Below are 19,515 nucleotides of genomic sequence, written 5' to 3' on the forward strand. Positions count from 1 at the left end.
GGAATCTATAAAAAACCTCTCTATATTTGAGAGGAAAAATTTACCTTTTGTTCCTTCAACTATTAACACACAGGAATGTATAAACCCACACATATACTATTGTATAAAGATATGTAGACTTCCTTGAAACATGGCCTGCCAGAGATCTAAAACAGAATACTACTCTCCCCACCAAGTACCCTGTCCTGCATACCTTCACCTCCCCCACACTAATAAAACCCAGTTCACTTTTAACAGCCCTTTGTCTATCGCCATTTTAGTCCTCACATTTATGAAAGGATAACACAGAGAAATCACTATAAAACACAAACACAGGTATTGTTTGAACAGTATTCACTTAACTGCTACTATTGATAATTACCAGAGAAACTCAAAGGACCTCTTTTAATGTCTGGAAATTGCAACAAGACTTTCTGCCATTTCAAATGTAACACCCTTCTTCGGTACAATATCTCACATCAATTTCCACACCATGCATACCGCAGGGCAGCTACTTGTTCAGTGGGAGAACACAAGCTGGTAGATATCTGGACAGTGGTCAGACCCCACTGCATGATGGGAGCTGGAACCCAACGAGCCTTAGGATCTCATGGAGATTCATTCTCTGAGCAGCAGATCTTAAAAAGCGAATATTTATTTATTTAGCAATTATCGGATCAAACATCAGCCTTATATGATGGTATAGCTATTATTTGTTAGCATATTTAATAGAGCCAGCAGTGAATATCGGACATTACCTACACAGACTGTATACGTTGCCAGCCTTACCTCAAAGATGTTTTCAGACGGAGTGACAGAGACTTCTTGGTCGTAGGCTACCTCGAGATAATTTGGAGTGGACAGGATTTGGCTGGGGAAAGGTCCATGAAAGGCCACGTCCTGCTCACCATACGCCACTGCCCTTGCTCCCAATGACAGTCTGAAGGCTACATCCTGCTTGTCTTGGGGATGGATCCTAAAACAAACAAAAAATAATTTCCATCATGGGTGAAACCGTTATGAACACGTGTGACCTTTTTCCTCATATTCAAACTCTTTAAATTGCCAAACGTATTATGATTATTATTATTGAATTATCTCTAGAAGGACAAACCCGATGATGTTTAAAAATAGCATTAACTTTTTCACCTCTTTTCTCAAAATTAGAGGTACTTTTAAATGCAATTCTTGTCAATATCTTACTGAGGGAGATGCACAGGCCTTGATGTGGTTTTATCTGTTAATCATACCTGTATATTCAATGTAATAGTCCCTTTTTTTAACATATTGTATAGGCTATGAGTGCAAAAAAACAGCTACATGAAGGAGTTGTTGTTTATGTGTTTCCATTAGCTAATCAACAAATTATGCAAATCATACAAAGGTATCTCCGAATAATTGTTTAAGCAAAATGATGCTCCCTGGTGTTGCACAGGTTCATATTCTACAAGTTCATAAAAGTGATCTGCATCTGGGGATTTGGGACAAAACCTGTATCTGCTGTCTGGTGCCAGCGGATATTCGGAAAGGCGTCACTTTTGGATTCTTTTTCCCAGGTACTCAGCTGGAATTGCAAATAAATTATGGATTAGTGTTCCCCCTGAAATTATAAAACGCCAGTTTTTTTAATTTTATTTAACAAAAACAAAGGCAAATAAACAATATTTCCCTCAGTATTCATTCAGCAGTAAAGTACTCCTGCAAGTCCATGAACATGAGACTTTTATTGACGCCGCTGCTGAAATGTCACAGTATCATAATATCCATTGAAAACTAATGCTGGTGCCGGACACACACATACCTACACACACACCTACACACACACACACACACACACACACACACACACACACACACACACACACACACACACACACACACACACACACACACACACACACACACACACACACACACACACACACACACACACACACACACACACACACACACACACACACACACACACACACACACACACACACACACACTTTTCACCCATTTATTAATTATATGTTTTAAATTTGAGTGTTTCCTATCCCCTAAACCTCCAGGGATGTACACAGTTTAATACAACTTCTTATTATGGGAAATACGAAAACGTCTTTTAAACTACAATTCCCAGCAGAGACGTGCCATAGAGCACAGGGCTGGCCCGGAAGCACTATTTAGACACCCCGGGCCAGCATAACGTACTTTCCAAGCACTTTGAATTGCCTTGTGTTGAAAAGTGCTATATAAATAAACTTGCCTTGCCTTCCACTTGCCCGCTCGGGCCACTAAAATATTATTTAAAAAAAATAAACAGCTGTTTGCTGCGGAGCGCAGCGCGAGCAGGCTCCCGTGAGCGTGCTCCTTCTTCGCTACAGACTATCACACAATAGCCAGCATGTGTAGTTCTGGGGACGGGGTGGACGACGGGGTGGACCCGTTCAAATCCAGTTTTGGACAGTCTGCCGTGGTTCCATCCCATTTCAAAGTGTTGTTCGACGCTCGGCGTAACCCTCAGCGCACACTCAAACGTCCAATCACAGAGCTTGAGGACTATAACAGGGTTTGTCAAGCGAAGCGGAGAGAATAATTACTTCCGGGTGTAAAATTCTCTAAAGCAACTACTATGAGCTGCTCCGACCCTCGGTCCTGACGGACTCCAACTTGTGTTTATTAATCAAACAAATAAATAATCACAAGGACAATAATTATGTGTTATTGTTGAGTAAATAACAGTGTGTGGTTTAGAAAATAATACAAAATTAGAAGGAAAAAACGATGAAACAATACAGATTTCAGTATTCTGAGCCCCTACTCTCCCCATAACTGACGGCAACAAAAGTCCTACATTATTCAATTAAAATAAAGAAGTAAAAACAATAAGTGTGGCTTGATATTGAGTAAGACAAAGGTTGATAAATGCTGTGAGAATGGATCTGCAGATGGATCCCAACTCCTCTATTACCAACGTTCAGGGAGCTCTATGCAAGTCAATGGGACGCCCTGCCCTGACCGTCCATCAATATGTGACGGGTTGGGAGTGAGAACGTGTTGGTTGCGCATGCAACCAACACGTTCTAATATAAATGATTATAGTTATGTTATCTGATCTAATATAAATGATTATAGTTATGTTATCTGATCAGCAAGATGGCGCCGGGTTGTCTGGCAGGCCGTCCAAGCATCTCTGTGTTAGTACTAGTGTTTGTTCTGTGTCTGTTTTGCTCAGTGACAAGGACCATAGACTCTCTGTTAGTATACAACCGACACGAGCTGCTTAAGATCGATGAAAATGTGGGCTTTTTTGCGAAGTTTGGCCAGGGAGGACACACCCCCCCTCCCCCCTTCTATCGGATGTACCTGCACACCTACTGCGGGCCGGGCCCTCGTTACCCCGAAGACGCAGACGCCGAGGCACACGCAGTGGCCGGCTGATTAGGGTGAAAGAGTGGCTAGCGTGGGCTCCTGAGCTGGCTCAGCACCCTTTTCCCCCGGAATATGGACCTTGTTTTCGCCGGCTGGCCTCCCGACGCTCCCTTGCCATGGTCGGCACCTGGCTGGTACCTGTCGCTGACCCGACTCAAGTTCTGCATATCCTGCGCCCCCAGTGGTCTCGCCTCTCCCCCCCTGATGGATCCATCAGGGCGGTTCCAACTAAAGGTTCGCTGATAAATGCGAGATCGATCGCAAACAAAACTTTCATCATCCAGGACTTCTTCACGTCACATGCTGTGGATGTGCTTTTTATAACGGAAACCTGGATGTCTGCGGGTGAGTCTGCTGCTTTTACAGAGCTATTGCCTCCGGAGTGCAGTTTCATTAATTCTCCACGGACCACGGGTCGTGGAGGAGGTATTGCGACTGTCTTTAGGAGCAGTTTATACTGCAAACCCACGCCGTCTATCTCATTCTCCTCCTTTGAACTGAGCCTGTTTGAGCTGGGACGGATTAATCCTGTACTGTTTGCGGTGGTCTACCGACCGCCCAAGTACAACAAATACTTTATAAAGGAGTTCTCTGAACTATTGGCCGGTATCGTGACAAACTATGACAGCGTTTTAATTGTCGGGGATTTTAATGTGCATGTATGTTGTATCTCTAAACCACTAGCTAAAGACTTTCTTGATGTTTTATATGCTTTTGACTTCATACAACATGTCTCCGGCCCCACGCAAGAGCATGGGCTCACATTAGACCTAGTCTTATCCCATGGTCTGCCCATTTCAAATGTCAATGTGTGTGAGGCAGCTTTATCGGATCACCTGCCTGTGCTATTTGATTTTATTCTGCCCTGTCATAGTCTTAAATCATGCGCTCCTGTCCGTCACGGTCGTATGATGAAACCTTCCACTGCTGCTAGTTTCTCCCCTGCCTTTGTTAAATTAACACAGTCTGATACTATATCCGCTGACTCCATGGACACTGAGCTATTAACCTCAGCCTTTCTCTCTTCCTGCACTGGAGCTCTTGACATTGTTGCTCCCCTGAAACTCATGCGCCCCAAAGTTAAATCTGAACCCTGGCTCAATGACGTCACTCGTGCTGCCAGGCGTGAGTGCCGGTGTCAGTACCAGATGTGTTCGGGGTACCAGATATGTTCGGGTGTATTTCCGTCGCATGCGTCATATCCGTCTACTCACCTCCCTCTGCTCCCAGCGCTCTGCTGCCACACACCGGCCGTCTGCGGAACTGCAGCCGGAGGAACTCGGGACAGCTTGTTATGTGTGGGGTGCTATGGTGGGGTCCCATGTACTACTTGTGCACATAAATAATGTTTCTAATTATTTACAATAAAAAAATGTATATATTCTGCGTTACTTTAGCCAACACTTTTATAAGGCCACTAGATTATATAATTACGAAATGTGTAGATAGAATACATATCTTTCAGGTTGTTATTTTGTCATTATGTTTCATGTTTTATTTACCTTTTAGTATTTGTATATAGTATCTGAACTTTGGAGAGGAGTTGGGAGACACACGACACATTAAATCACATCTACAGATCAAGACAAAGCGAATGGAATTACTCCCATACTTCTAGCGTGAAAATGTTTGTGAAAACGTGTGCAAAGTCTCCGAAAATCCTAAAAATAAGCTCATATTTGAATTCCCCATAAAAAAACAAATCATTCAGTAAAAACAAGGCCCCACTGATCATCTACTCTATTGCGGCTTTCACACCAGCGCTTTTCAGTTTCTAGCTCCGAGCGGGAGCTTTTCTGGTTCAGCTCCGGTTTCCCTTTTCAGCTCCCGCTCTGTCCACACCGCCCACTGGCGCCCCAGAGCTGCCCTTGCTGCGTCATGACGTCACCGTTTACATCGCTGATTTGCCCCACAACGGCAGCTCACAACAACAACAACTGCGTCGGGTCGATGATCGTGTTGCTTTTAATCACACGAAGCCAGAATAAATTGAATAACGACTTCTCCAACCTTATGCTTTGCTCCAGAGTGCCGTGGTTCATTGTTTATTAATGTGTTTCTGCAGCATTTACCGACCGCTGCAGTGCTGCTCTTCCACTTGAGTTTATTCTCCCGTTAGCTCCCGGTTAGCTCCCACTGCAGCGGCCGCTCTAAAGTATTCACTGTCCGACTCACACAAGCAGCTGATGCATATCCCCAGTTCCCCTTAGCCTAAGTGAATGTGTGTCAGTCTGAATTGACGCTGTTTGGTATCACAACGCTGTTATGAAAGTTTCTCTGGTATAAAACGGGTGATGTTAGCATAGCAACCGAAGCTAAACTGACTACTTGCATCGATAGCTGCAATAATACAAAACAACACGTCTGCCTCTCTCCACAATGATCGATAACAGTGAACGGATGGTCAAAGTAAGGTACAAATAAACAGAATCACACGAAGCCTGGTTAGTGTTGACTGACTTTATAAAGTGTGTTTATAGGCACTACTGCTTGTAGGCAGGCATAACAGTCGACCCATGGGAGGTGGGTTTAGTTTCCTGCACGCCTCAACGTAAAAGAGACGTAAGCGACGTCACCTCTTAGCTCCAAAGCTCTTGCCTCTGGACCGACAATTTTTTGGAGCTGGAAATGAAGCGGATTCCGGAGCTAAGAGCCGGCGCAGCTCCGGTGTGAACTGGAAAACCCGGCGCTTTTCAGGCTCTAGCTCCGAGCCGGAGCTGAAAAGGCGCTGGTGTGAAAGGGGCATATAAGACGATTCCAGGGATGTCTGGCTTGAGTTTCTACCACCAGGGAAAGTGGACAAAAGTGCCCGAGATCAGCCTCTTAATTTACCCAGGGCCGAGTGCTTGGCTTTGGGCATGAAAATTCAGGAAACTCCCCTGAGTATTTTATTAAATATCTGAACTTTGGAGAGGAGTTGGGGGACACACGACACATCAAATCACATCTACAGATCAAGACGAAGCAAATGGAAGTACTCCTAGCGTGTAAAAATGTTTGTGAAAAACGTGTGCAAAGTCTCTAAAAACGGAGCAGTGGCTGTGATGCTAGCATTGCGGCTAGCGGTTAGTTGTTGTTGTTTGAAGTTGTTGCTATGGAAACAACATGACGGAGAAAAAATGTATATCTTCTACATATAATAACGAACAAAGTAAAGAATGAAGTGTAGGCTATGCCTGTTTGAAGTTGTTGCTATGGAAATAACATGACGGAGAAAAGTATAATCTTCAACATATAATAACGGACAAAGTAAATAATGAAGTGTCGGCTATGTTTAAATGTTCGGAATTTGACCATCATGAGTTGCCGTAAAATATGACTGATGACGGATGCGACGGAAATACACCCGAACACATCTGGTACCCCGAACACATCTGGTACCTACACCCATAGACATATAAAGAGTAGACGCCGCATTGGCTGCTGGGGCGCAAGAAATACGGCCGCCATCTTGGACCGGTCATCCTACAGACATTCTACCCAGAGACAGCAGAGGTTTCAAGATGCCAGAGCACTGTGCGGCGTATTGCTGTGCAAATCGGCGGACGATTGCGAACAGGGGTCGGGGGATTACTTTTCACAAGTAAGATTCAACATTATTATTGTACTGTATTGATGTCCGCCAGCGAAATCGTAGCCAGCAAACATTATGTGTATGGCCAACTGAGACTTTATAAATCATATGCTGCTGTAACAAGTGCATTTCCCCGTTGTGGGATGAATAAAGTAAAATCTAATCTAATCTATCTATGAAGAAGGAAGAAAATAAGCTTGACCTCCTTCTTAAAAAATGTTTGTGTTGACTCTCAAATCTCCCGTTTTTATTTTGAAGGTTTCCCAAAGACAAAGATATGAGGAAGAAGTGGGAAGTTGTTTTGAGGAGGGAAGGGTTCACTGCAAGCGAGTCATCCGTGATTTGCAGTGAGCATTGTAAGCAGGACGAGTTTGACAGGACAGGACAGATTGTCCGACTCAGAGATGGTGTTATTCCCTCCATCTTCAGCTTCCCGGTTCACCTCCAAAGAGTAGGTGTATCATCATAAAGCTAATATCATTCATACATGTAGATATTCTATTATCAATAACAGGGCAGGGTGGTGTGTGTGTGTGTGTGTGTGTGTGTGTGTGTGTGTGTGTGTGTGTGTGTGTGTGTGTGTGTGTGTGTGTGTGTGTGTGTGTGTGTGTGTGTGTGTGTGTGTGTGTGTGTGTGTGTGTGTGTGTGTGTGTGTGTGTGTGTGTGTGTGTGTGTGTGTGTGTGTGTGTGTGTGGGTGTGTGGTGTGTGTGTGTGTGTGTGTGTGTGTGTGTGTGTGTGTGTGTGTGTGTGTGTTGTGTGTGTGTGTGTGTGTGTGTGTGTGTGTGTGTGTGTGTGTGTGTGTGTGTGTGTGTGTGTGCTTTTCAAGTATTATGCTTCTTCATTTTAGCTGGAAAAGGGCAGGACTACGTCTACTTCCAGAAAAGCTGAAGAGAGCCTGTCTGTGGCCCCTCAGGACGACCCAGAAGCTTCAACCTCACACTCACAACCTCAGCCTAATGATGTGAGTATTTCTATTTTCAACATCATATCATAATGGTCCTAGACAAAGTCAAATCTCTCTTGTTTGTTGCCACTCACAAATAAACCCACTCACAAATAAACCCATACACACACAATTGAAGACATGTTGAACATGCATTCCTGGCACACTCACTCACTCACACACGTGTGCACACACACACACGCACGCACGCACGCACGCACACACACACACACACACACACACACACGCACACACACGCATGATGCTGGCAGTGGCTTTGACAGGTGATGACTATAAGAAAGAATGTGGGCCATACTCTAGTTGTGTCAAAGTGATGTGTGTGAAGTGAAACATCACTCAAACCATGTTCATCCCTCTTTCTACTGGGATCATAGCTATGTCTCGCCTGCTTCTCCTACTGCTTTTAAGGCCAGACTCAATGAAGCTTTAGCAAGAGTGGAGAGTCTCGAGCGAGAGAGGAAGAATGCCATGGCTAGAGAAAAGAGGGCAAAGACCACAGTGAGGAGTCTTTTGGGGGATTTGAGGGAAAAGAACCTCATTAATGAAGAACTCAAAGAGAGGCTTGATTTCTACTCAGGGAAGATGAAAGTAGCACTTTGAAATTCATGTACATCTTACTCTTACACTCTTTATTAAACTCCTTTGTTATTATATGAAGGGGACTTATAAAAAATGTCTCATACAATTTCAGATCTTCAAATAGACTTCAAGGCAAAGCAGGGCCATGAGTACTCCAAGGACCACAGAGAGTTTGCCCTCACTCTCCATCTACATGGTCCAAAGGCATACAAATACCTCAGAGAGACTACAAATCTTCCCCTCCCTCATCCACATACATTACAAAGGTAGTCTTAATGTTGTTCAATTTCATTTTTGGAAATTACGGTTGCAAATACGTTAAATAGCTACTTCTCAATTTTTTTTTTACAGGTGGCTGTGTTCGGTGGATGGCAAGCCTGGCCTGAACAAGATGATGCTGGATATGCTGGAGAGAAGATGCCAGGACGACCAGGCTCAATATGGATGTGTTGCACTCATGTTGGATGCCATGGCCATCAGGAAACATGTGCAATATAATCCACATAACCAGTCAATGTCTGGTTTTGTAGACATGGGTGATGGAAACAATGAGACCGATGTTGCTACTGAGGCTCTGGTGTTCATGGTGGTTGGCCTACAAGGACATTGGAAGGCTCCCATTGCATATTACCTGACGAAGTCTCTATCACCTGAAACACAAAGGGTCCTTCTCAGTCATGCTTTGGAGGAGCTGCATGCACGGGGCATTCGGGTGGTATCTGTCACGATGGATGGGCATGCCTCCAACATCAGCATGTGCAACCAACTTGGGTGTGAGCTGAAGGGAAACCCACAGGAGCCACTTAAAACCAGTTTCCCTCGACTGGCGACAAAGTATTTGTAATGATGGATGCATGCCACATGCTGAAGTTGGCACGTAATATGTTGCAGGTAAATGATGATTGTTGTAGATCTATTTGTACAAGTTATGTCTCTTCTGCTAAAAGTTGTATCTAAATATTGTTGTCTGTTCATTTGCACGTTATGGCTGGATGTGATGATCAACATTTTGCTGTTTGTACTTGTTTGAGCAGTGACTGAATCTTTCTCTGCAGGCATACAGTCCAATTGCAACGACCACCGGACAGATCAAGTGGACGTTCATCAATCATCTCAATGATGTGCAAAAAAAAGACGGACTGCATGCTGCCAATAAAATCATAGACAAACATGTCTACTTTGAGAACCACAAGATGAGGGTATCCCTGGCTGCACAAACACTGAGTCGCTCCGTGTCAGTTGCTCTCCGCACAATGAGGGATCTTAGGTAGTCTCAGTTTAAAGACTGTGAGGCAACGGCAGAATTCATTGAGGTAAACAGTTAGTGATTATAGAACCAAGTACGTGTTTGTTTTTAAATAATTGATCAAAATGTGATTTGAGCATCAGGAACAATTTGTTGATAAGTTCAACATGCAAATATTTTCATGAACCGTGATATTGCATATTCATAAATACAAAAGTTTGTATATAACCTTACACAAACCTTCACACATGTTAGAGTGGTAAAGCTCTGTGTGAAATTTGCTGTAGCACAAAGCAGCCTATGGAGAGAAGGAAGTCAAGCAAATACTAAGTTTGCATGTTGCACGTTGAACATACAGTTTAGAAATAAGTACTCTGTTCTCTTTATGTCTTGAATAGATGAGTATTGATTACAACTATCTGATACCTAATGAAACACTGTAATGATAGTGATTTAGATGCCGATATTTCTTTATAGATGATTGACAGGCTGTTTGATACAATGAATGGACGCAATCCTCGTGCCAAAGGATTCAAATCTCCCTTGGGTGCTTTGAATTGGATGGAGAGGAAAGCATTTTTGTCAAGAGCCAGGGAGTACTTGCTCACTTTGGTGACAAAAGATGGAGCACCACTTCACCGATCTAAGAGGTCTATTCAAATAGTGCTTGTTATTCATGCATGAAAAGTTCACGACATGAGTTCAACGATACTCTGTTCCGTTATGCATCGAGTTCATAAGATGCTCTGTTCTCTACATCAGGTTCATATGATGCTACTGTTACAATGTGTTTTCCTTTAGTTTTGTCTGCTAACATGATGCTCTTTTATTTCAATGTTTTTCTGTGTTCACTTTTGTTTGTTGGAATGATCTTGTATTCATTGTTTTTGAGGTCCCAGATGCTTCTAAATGGTATGTATTACACAACATCAAGTTTTGCAGGTGTCAGAAGGAGGGTATGTATGTTGAAATGATGTTCTCTTGTTTCAATGTTTTTCAATCTGCAGTTTTGTTTCTATTTAAATGATCTTGTATTCAGTGTTTTTGAGATCCCAGATGCTTCTAATGGTACGTATTACACAACATCAAGCACATGTAGGTGTCAAAATGGTATTTATTGCATGTGTTCTTGCATGTGTTCTTGTTCTCAAGTTATCCCAGTTCTGCAATTACATTGTTCCTAGTTGGCTAAGTGTCCTACAAGTATACTGTATATGTTTTGCCATGATCAGAGTAATAACATGTTTTTCTTTTGCAGGTACTTGTCAGTCATCGGATTTGTCATTAACATCGACACGTTGATGCTGATGATTCCTGAACTGCTCCAAGTTCAGCGGTATGTCCTCACCTACAGGTTCAGCCAGGATCACTTGGAGCTCCTATTTAATTCCATCAGAGCGTCAGGTAGGGTTGATGTTCTTTTAATTGCAATACATTCTGAAAATGACTTATGAGTAATGTATGTATTGTGTGCCTGTTTTCCATACAAGGTGGCTGGAATAACAATCCATCTGCACGCCAGTTCCAGGCCATCTTCCGCCGTCTGATGGTTCGGTGTGGTGTTTCACCTAGTGAGACAGGCAACGTGGCAGCCCAAGATCACACTGTGTCCCTGTCTGCGGTAGAGATGTCCTCTGCTGAAACTGCTGAAGAGCACCCATCTCCATTCGCCAACATTTCGGCTGTTGTGAGTGACCACAGCTATCTTCCCACTCGGTTTGGTGGTCTGGTGGAAAATGCGCTGGTCTACATCGCAGGATTTGTAGTCCGGCAGATTCTGCGAAAGCTGTCCTGTGATGTGTGCCGTGCAAGCTTGGTCAGAGATGCTGTACCTTCATCATTTGATGAGAGCTACCACCTTCTAGCCCTGAAAAACAACGGTGGCCTAGTGATTCCATCACAAGGCACAGTGAAGGTGCTGAGAGCTGCAGAGAGGGTGATTCGCCAAGCTTCAACAAGGCAAGCTCCAAAGGTGTCGACAGTCACCTACATCGTCCGGGAGGAGATTGGAACGGAGGATGTTTTTCAGCTTGGGGAACACATTGAGGAGACGCAGTTTGGCATCGACAACCATCATTCCGACTTGTTGTCATTGGTTGTGTCTGTGTTTCTGAAAATAAGACTACACCACATTGCCAAACTCACCTCTCTTGACCTGCAGAAAGGGAGCACGAGAAAGAAGCTCTGCAAAACAGTCCTGTTTCAGGGCTTTTAGCTCATTTAAACTTTCATGAGCAACTTTGTGTAAATATGGTTTGGGGCGGGGTGGTGTCATGTTCTTGTGTTTAACTTGAAAATTTACATTTTTTATATAAATATAGATGTAGATTTTCATTTTTTCTGACATAGATATTCATTTTTACTGATATATAACTTCTGTCTATGTATAATGTATTATTGTTTCTTCATTTTTCAACTTATTAAAATAGCTGAGTAGTAGGCCTACACAATCTGCTTCTGCTTCTCTATCATATAGACCATTAGTGTTTTTTTATATATGTGTGTGTGTGTGTGTGTGTGTGTGTGTGTGTGTGTGTATATATTAGCCTACATTATATATCGTGTGACTTTTGCAAAATACCTATCATACATAACATATAGGCTATCAAATACCAGAATATTCTATTGCTGTTAAGTCTACTATGAATATTCAAATACGCCGAATCGTGTGTCCGGTATCATGCCTACATATATGACGTTTGTAGAAAGAAAAAAAACGTGAAAATCAGTTTTGTATTCAGCATGCCTACACCCATAGACATATAAAGAGTAGACGCCGCATCGACCGCTGCTGCCTATTGGCGCTGACGAGCCGTGGGGCCGCCATCTTGGACCGGTCACCCGCTCCACTCAGTGTAATCTGTCTGGCAGGCGCAATGAAGTGTCAGCGCATTTTATCAATCATAACTCGCTGAATACAAAACTGATTTTCACGGGGGGGGGGTTTTCTGCAAACGTCATATATGTAGGCATGATACCGGACACATGATTCGGCGTATTTTAATATTCATAGTAGGCTTAACAGCAATAGAATATTCTGGTATTTGATAGCCTATGTTATGTATGATAGGTATTTTGCAAAAGACACACGATATATAATATATACACACACACATAAAAAAACACTAATGGTCTATATATGATAGAGAAGCATATTGTGTAGGCCTATACTCAGCTATTTTAATAAGTTGAAAAATGAAGAAACAATAATACATTATACATAGACAGAAGTTATATATCAGTAAAAATGAATATCTATGTCATAAAAAATGAAAATGTACTTCTACATCTATATAAAAAATGTAAATGTTCAAGTTAAACACAAGAACATGACACCACCCCGCCCAAACCATATTTACACAAAGTTGCTCATGACACCCGAATGCCCCGTGCATGCGGCTCCTCCAAAGCATGACTGAGAACCTCTTTCTCATATCTTTGTCTTTGAGAAACCATCAAAATAAAAACGGGAGATTTGAGAGTCAACACAAAAACATTTTAAGAAGGAGGTCAAGCTTATTTTCTTCCTTCTTCTTCCTAGATAGATTAGATTTTAGATTTAGATTAGGACCCTTTGTGTTTCAGGTGACAAAGACTTCGTCAGGTAATATGCAATGGGAGCCTTCCAATGTCCGTGTAGGCCAACCACCATGAACACAAGAGCCTCAGTAGCAGCATCGGTCTCATTGTTTCCATCACCCATGTCTACAAAAGCAGACATTGACTGGTTATGTGGATTATATTGCACATGTTTTCTGATGGCCATGTCATCCAACATGAGTGAAACACATCCATATTTAGCCTGGTCGTCCTGGCATCTTCTCTCCAGCATATCCAGCATCATCTTGTTCAGGCCAGGCTTGCCATCCACCGAACACAGCCACCTGTAAAAAAATTGAGAAGTAGCTATTTAACGTACTTGCAACCGTAATTTCCAAAAATGAAATTGAACAACATTAAGACTACCTTTTTGTTGTAGTCTCTCTGAGGTATTTGTATGCCTTTGGACCATGTAGATGGAGTGTGAGGGCACATTCTCTGTGGTCCTTGGAGTACTCATGGCCCTGCTTTGCCTTCAAGTCTATTTGAAGATCTGAAATTGTATGAGAAAAAATTAATAAGTCCCCTTCATATAATAACAAAGGAGTTTAATAAAGAGTGTAAGAGTAAAGGCCCTGACACACCAAGCAGTCACCAGAGGACTAGCCGACGCTGAAGTCGGCTGTTGCCTGGCCGTGTTCTCCTGCGTTTTGGCCATGTGTTGCACGGGAACACACCGTACCGACTTCAGTGCGTGAGTGGCAATAACTCTCCTTACCAGCAGGCGGCGGTAGTGTGTATTCGTCATTCAAAAGAGGCAACAACCAGAAGACAGAGAAGAAGAAGAGTATCTTTTCTCCGTAATATCATACAGAGCTGGCCTCTCCTGGATCAAGGTGATGAGCAGGTCTTCGTTTGCATCATTCCAGATCGCCATGATGAGATGAAAATGAATAGCAGTCTGTGTGTGCCTTCTTAAATCGTTTGTTTACGTCCCTCACTTCCGCTTCGCTTCTCATGCACTGATTTGCTAGCTGAACAGCCAATCAGAGTGATTATTTGGTCCGACTGCCAGACCCGATGCATGGCCGATTCAACATGTTGAATCGGCCATGCATCGGGTCTGGCAGTCCAAATAAGGCGTGTCACGGTCGACGGTGCGGGACACACCAACCTGACTACGGCGCCGCGAATGCCCGACAGCCTCTGACGGCCTCTGACTCCCAAAATTGGGTTGGTGTGTCAGGGCCTTTAGATGTACATGAATCTCAAAGTGCTACTTTCATCTTCCCTGAGTAGAAATCAAGCCTCTTTGAGTTCTTCATTAATGAGGTTCTTTTCCCTCAAATCCCCCAAAAGAGTCCTCACTGTGGTCTCTGCCCTCTTTTCTCTAGCCATGGCATTCTTCCTCTCTCGCTCTCCACTCTCCACTCTTGCTAAAGCTTCATTGAGTCTGGCCTTAAGAGCAGTAGGAGAAGCAGGCGAGACATAGCTATGATCCCAGTAGAAAGAGGGATGAACATGGTTTGAGTGATGTTTCACTTCACACACAACACTTTGACACAACTAGAGTATGGCCCACATTCTTTCTTATAGTCATCACCTGTCAAAGCCACTGCCAGCATCATGCGTGTGTGTGTGTGTGTGTGTGTGTGTGTGTGTGTGTGTGTGTGTGTGTGTGTGTGTGTGTGTGTGTGTGTGTGTGTGTGTGTGTGTGTGTGTGTGTGTGTGTGTGTGTGTGCCAGGAATGCATGTTCAACATGTCTTCAATTGTGTGTGTATGTGTTTATTTGTGAGTGTGTTTAATATGAGTGGCAGCAAACAAGAGAGATGAGATTTGACTTTGTCTAGGACCATTATGATATGATGTTGAAAATAGAAATACTCACATCATTAGGCTGAGGTTGTGAGTGTGAGGTTGAAGCTTCTGGGTCGTCCTGAGGGGCCACAGACAGGTTCTCTTCAGCTTTTCTGGAAGTAGACGTAGTCCTGCCCTTTTCTGGCTAAAATGAAAAAGCAGAATCGCAGAATCACACACACACACACACACACACACACACACACACACACACACACACACACACACACACACACACACACACACACACACACACACACACACACACACACACACACACACACACGCATACGTATGTCACCCTGCCCTGTTATTGATAATAGAATATTTACATTTATGAATGCTAATAACCGTATGATGATACACCTACTCTTTGGAGGTGAACCGGGAAGCTGAAGATGGAGGGAATAACACCATCTCTGAGTCGGACAATCTGTCCTGTCCTGTCAAACTCGTCCTGCTTACAATGCTCACTGCAAATCACGGATGACTCGCTTGCAGTGAACCCTTCCCTCCTCAAAGCAACTTCCCACTTCTTTCTCATATCTTTGTCTTTGGGAAACCTTCAAAATAAAAACGGGAGATTTGAGAGTCAACACAAAAACATTTTAAGAAGGAGGTCAAGCTTATTTTCTTCCTTCTTCTTTCTAGATAGATTAGATTAGATTTTACTGTATTCATCCCACAACGGGGACATTCACTTGTTACAGCAGCGATTTATAAAGTCTCAGTTGGCCATGAACATAATGTTTGCTGGCTACGATTTCGCTGGCGGACATCAATACAGTACAATAATATTCTATTTACAAAATACAACCAATTATAATGTTGAATCTTACTTGTGAAAAGTAATCCCCCGACCCCTGTTCGCAATCGTCCGCTGATTTGCACAGCAATATGCTGCACAGTGCTCTGGCATCTTGAAACCTCTGCTGTCTATGGGTAGAATGTCTGTAGGATGACCGGTCCAAGATGGCGGCCGTATTTCTTGCGCCCCAGCAGCCAATGCGGCGTCTACTCTTTATATGTCTATGCCTACACCCATAGACATATAAAGATTCATTTTCTTTATATGTCTATGCCTACACCCATAGATATATATAAACACTAGATGGCTCACACGCGCTGCTGGCCAATGGAGACCGACGTTGCCACTTGGCCGCCATCTCGCTACAGGCAGTGCTCTCATTCATAACATTATGGTTTACTATTTAAATAACCATAGCTTGCTCAATTTTCAACCGATTTTCAAACGGTTTGGTTTTTTATAAACATCAAATATGTAGTTATGATACTGCATACTTATAATCATGGACTTTCATATGAAAATAACATTAATCAGATAAAGCAATAGCTATACACACACACAAGGTATTTATATTAAATATTTGCCGGTGTATATATTTCCATTTATTTTATTATATTGTCAATATTTAAAATAAATTATAAATAAATTATAAAATTAAAATACATTTATATTTTATAAAAATCGGTCTCATGTTACCACTCTGTAAACCAAGAGTTGTTAATTGAGCAATGCCTTAGCTTGAAGAACAGGGACACAACTAATGACAATAGCATATGTTGGTATATTATTTAGATATTCACACCTTTATCAGAAGAACCAAACCAACATAAAATGTGCTCACAGACAGGCCAGTTCTGTCTAATTTATCACAATTATTTTTGACATGAGATCTTCATATCATCCTAGTTTTGTATTTAGTTTCTAGATTTGTAAACAAATCCAGAACCTTTGAAATATGTTATTGAAAAAAGACCAAGAATAATATAAACTGTACCATATGTCCTTCTGTAGTCCATTTGTGGTTTGTCTTGACTCACCCCGGCTGATATATCACAAAATCCACTGTTTAAATTGTTCCCTATATTGCCCCTATGCCCCTGTAAGGTGTCCTTGGGTGTTATGAAAGGCGGCCCCCCAACATAAATGTATTATTATTATTAAGAAGAACAACTTGGTGTGGTGTGGAGGGGATGTAGGAAGCAGGAGCAGGTGGGGAGAGATGGGGCTTCAAGGTTCAAGGTTATTTGTTTTAAATGTGTCTTGCACACAATAAAATAAAATACAGTATACCACAAAACCAATAAGACACACAGTGACACATGGCACACTAACAATCAATCATCGTCCAGCCTCAGCTTTGGTATTCTTTCACAACCATGTTATGGGTTTATTAGACTGAGCAAACATAAACATATGTGGTGGTCCCACGGGTTCTTGTTTGCAGACAGCGGCGATTGGAGCATCCGTAGGCTGCACAAAAGTCCGGCATAGTCAGGTACTTCTGTAAACACAAAGCCAGCAAATTCCTGTATCATAATGCAAGATGTTTTTAACAAGCCAAACCACTTGGAAGAAATCATGTGTAACTTAAGTTATGTTGAAAAGAAAGAGCAGTTCTGCCTCTCCCACTGGTGTAAAGTTGCTGGGTGAACTTTGTAATACTAGGTCTCACTGACAGCCTCTTGTTATTAGCCAGCTAATAAATACAACCACATACACAAAGAAAAGCTGCAATTTCAACATGTCCAAGCATCCTGTATCATAGCCATGCTAATAATGTTTATAATAAACCAAACCGTTTGTAAATCAGTCAAGATTTCAGCGAGTTAAGAGTATTTTTGTGCAGATCACTCACCTTACAACAGCTACCATAACGCGAATCAGAGTAACTGTTGACTGTAGCAAGATGGCGGCCAGTCAGCTACGCTGGAAAATCTCCCATGAGCCATCTAGTGTTTATATATATATATATCTATGCCTACACCGGCAGGCTGAGCGCAGGTGGAAGAAGGACAAGCTTCATGTAACTCGTGACATTTTGAAAGAGAGTTGGAGAAAGTATCAGAGCACTGTAAAAGCTGAAAAGACGAGTTACTTTTCTGATGTTATTTCTAGTAATTTAAACAAACCTCGTGTTCTCTTTAAAATAATCGATGCTATGTTAAACTCTCCTTTATCCACTTGTATTGATGCTTCAACTGAGATGTGTGAAAAATTCCTCTGCTATTTTATAGACAAGATCTCCACTATTAGAGCCAGTATCTCACCACCCTCTTTTGACCCCTCCATTGACTTCACATGCACTGCTGTCTTCCAGCAGTTTGAACCTGTGTCATTGTCATCTCTCAGTGACATTGTTGCTAAATTAAAACCCTCATCTTGTCCCACAGACCCAGTCCCTCCTCGACTTTTTAAAGAGGTATGGGACACTATTGGACCTAATGTCCATAACATTATAAATAGCAGCCTAGAGTCCGGTTCTGTGCCAGTTTATTTCAAACAAGCGGTTGTGGCACCCCTGATAAAGAAAACTAATCTGGACACTTCTGTCCTCTCTAATTACAGATCCATCTCGAAGCCTCCTTTTATTTCAAAGATATTGGAGAAAACCGTACTCTTACAGCTGCAGTCTTTTATACATGCACACAATATTTTCGATATTTTTCAATCCGGTTTTAAAGTGCTTCACAGTACTGAGTCTGCCCTTCTAAGAGTGTTCAATGACCTCCTGGTCACTACAGACTCTGGTGACTCTGCCATCCTTATGCTCTTAGACCTCACAGCTGCTTTTGATACGATTGACCACTCCATCCTTATCTCTCGTCGAGAGCACTGTGTGGGTATCAGGTGCGCTGCCTTAGAGTGGTTCAGGTCCTATCTGTCCAAGAGATCTTTCTCTGTTACGCTTGGTGACTTTACATCCTCTTCTGCCCCCTTATCCTGTGGAGTTCCCCAAGGTTCTATTTTGGGGCCTATTTTATTTTCCTTATACCTTCTCCCCCTTGGACTGATTTTTAGAAAATATGGCGTCTCCTACCACCTTTATGCGGACGACTCCCAATTATATCTACCCCTAAGAAAAAACACTAGCTCTCTGATGCCCCTGGTTGACTGTCTTAATGACATAAAGGCCTGGATGGCGCTAAACTTTTTAAATATAAATGAGAGGAAAACTGAGGTAATTGTGTTTGGACCAAATGGTGATGTCCCTTCCATTGACCTGGGTTCCCTGCAACAGTATGCAAAACCCATGGTCACAAATCTGGGTGTCAAAATCGACAGTGCTTTTAAATTAGATAAACAGATAAACTCTGTGGTTAAATCCAGTTTTTATCACTTGAGGCTCCTGTCCAAAATCAAACCGGTTTTATCCTTTTTAAACTTTGAGCGTGTAATTCATGCCTTTGTTTCAACTCGTTTAGATTATTGTAATGCACTTTATGCCGGCCTAAATAAGACTTCGCTGGACCGCCTGCAGCTTGTACAAAACGCTGCGGCGCGGCTGCTCACAGGAACCCGCAAGTTTGACCACATCACACCAGTTCTGGC

The 19,515-nt window shown here is 42.5% G+C and overlaps 1 long non-coding RNA gene across 1 annotated transcript; it reads right to left on the minus strand.

The window, feature by feature from the left end:
• Window positions 1-15,033: 15,033 nt before the first annotated feature.
• Window positions 15,034-16,039, minus strand: LOC139433464 (uncharacterized). Its single transcript, XR_011642922.1, has 3 exons — window positions 15,998-16,039; window positions 15,529-15,721; window positions 15,034-15,303 (listed from the first exon to the last, which is right to left on the minus strand). It is a non-coding gene; the product is annotated as an uncharacterized lncRNA (long non-coding RNA).
• Window positions 16,040-19,515: the final 3,476 nt, after the last annotated feature.

Source organism: Pseudochaenichthys georgianus, unplaced genomic scaffold, assembly GCF_902827115.2.
Source record: "Pseudochaenichthys georgianus unplaced genomic scaffold, fPseGeo1.2 scaffold_479_arrow_ctg1, whole genome shotgun sequence".
Lineage (NCBI taxonomy): Eukaryota > Metazoa > Chordata > Actinopteri > Perciformes > Channichthyidae > Pseudochaenichthys > Pseudochaenichthys georgianus.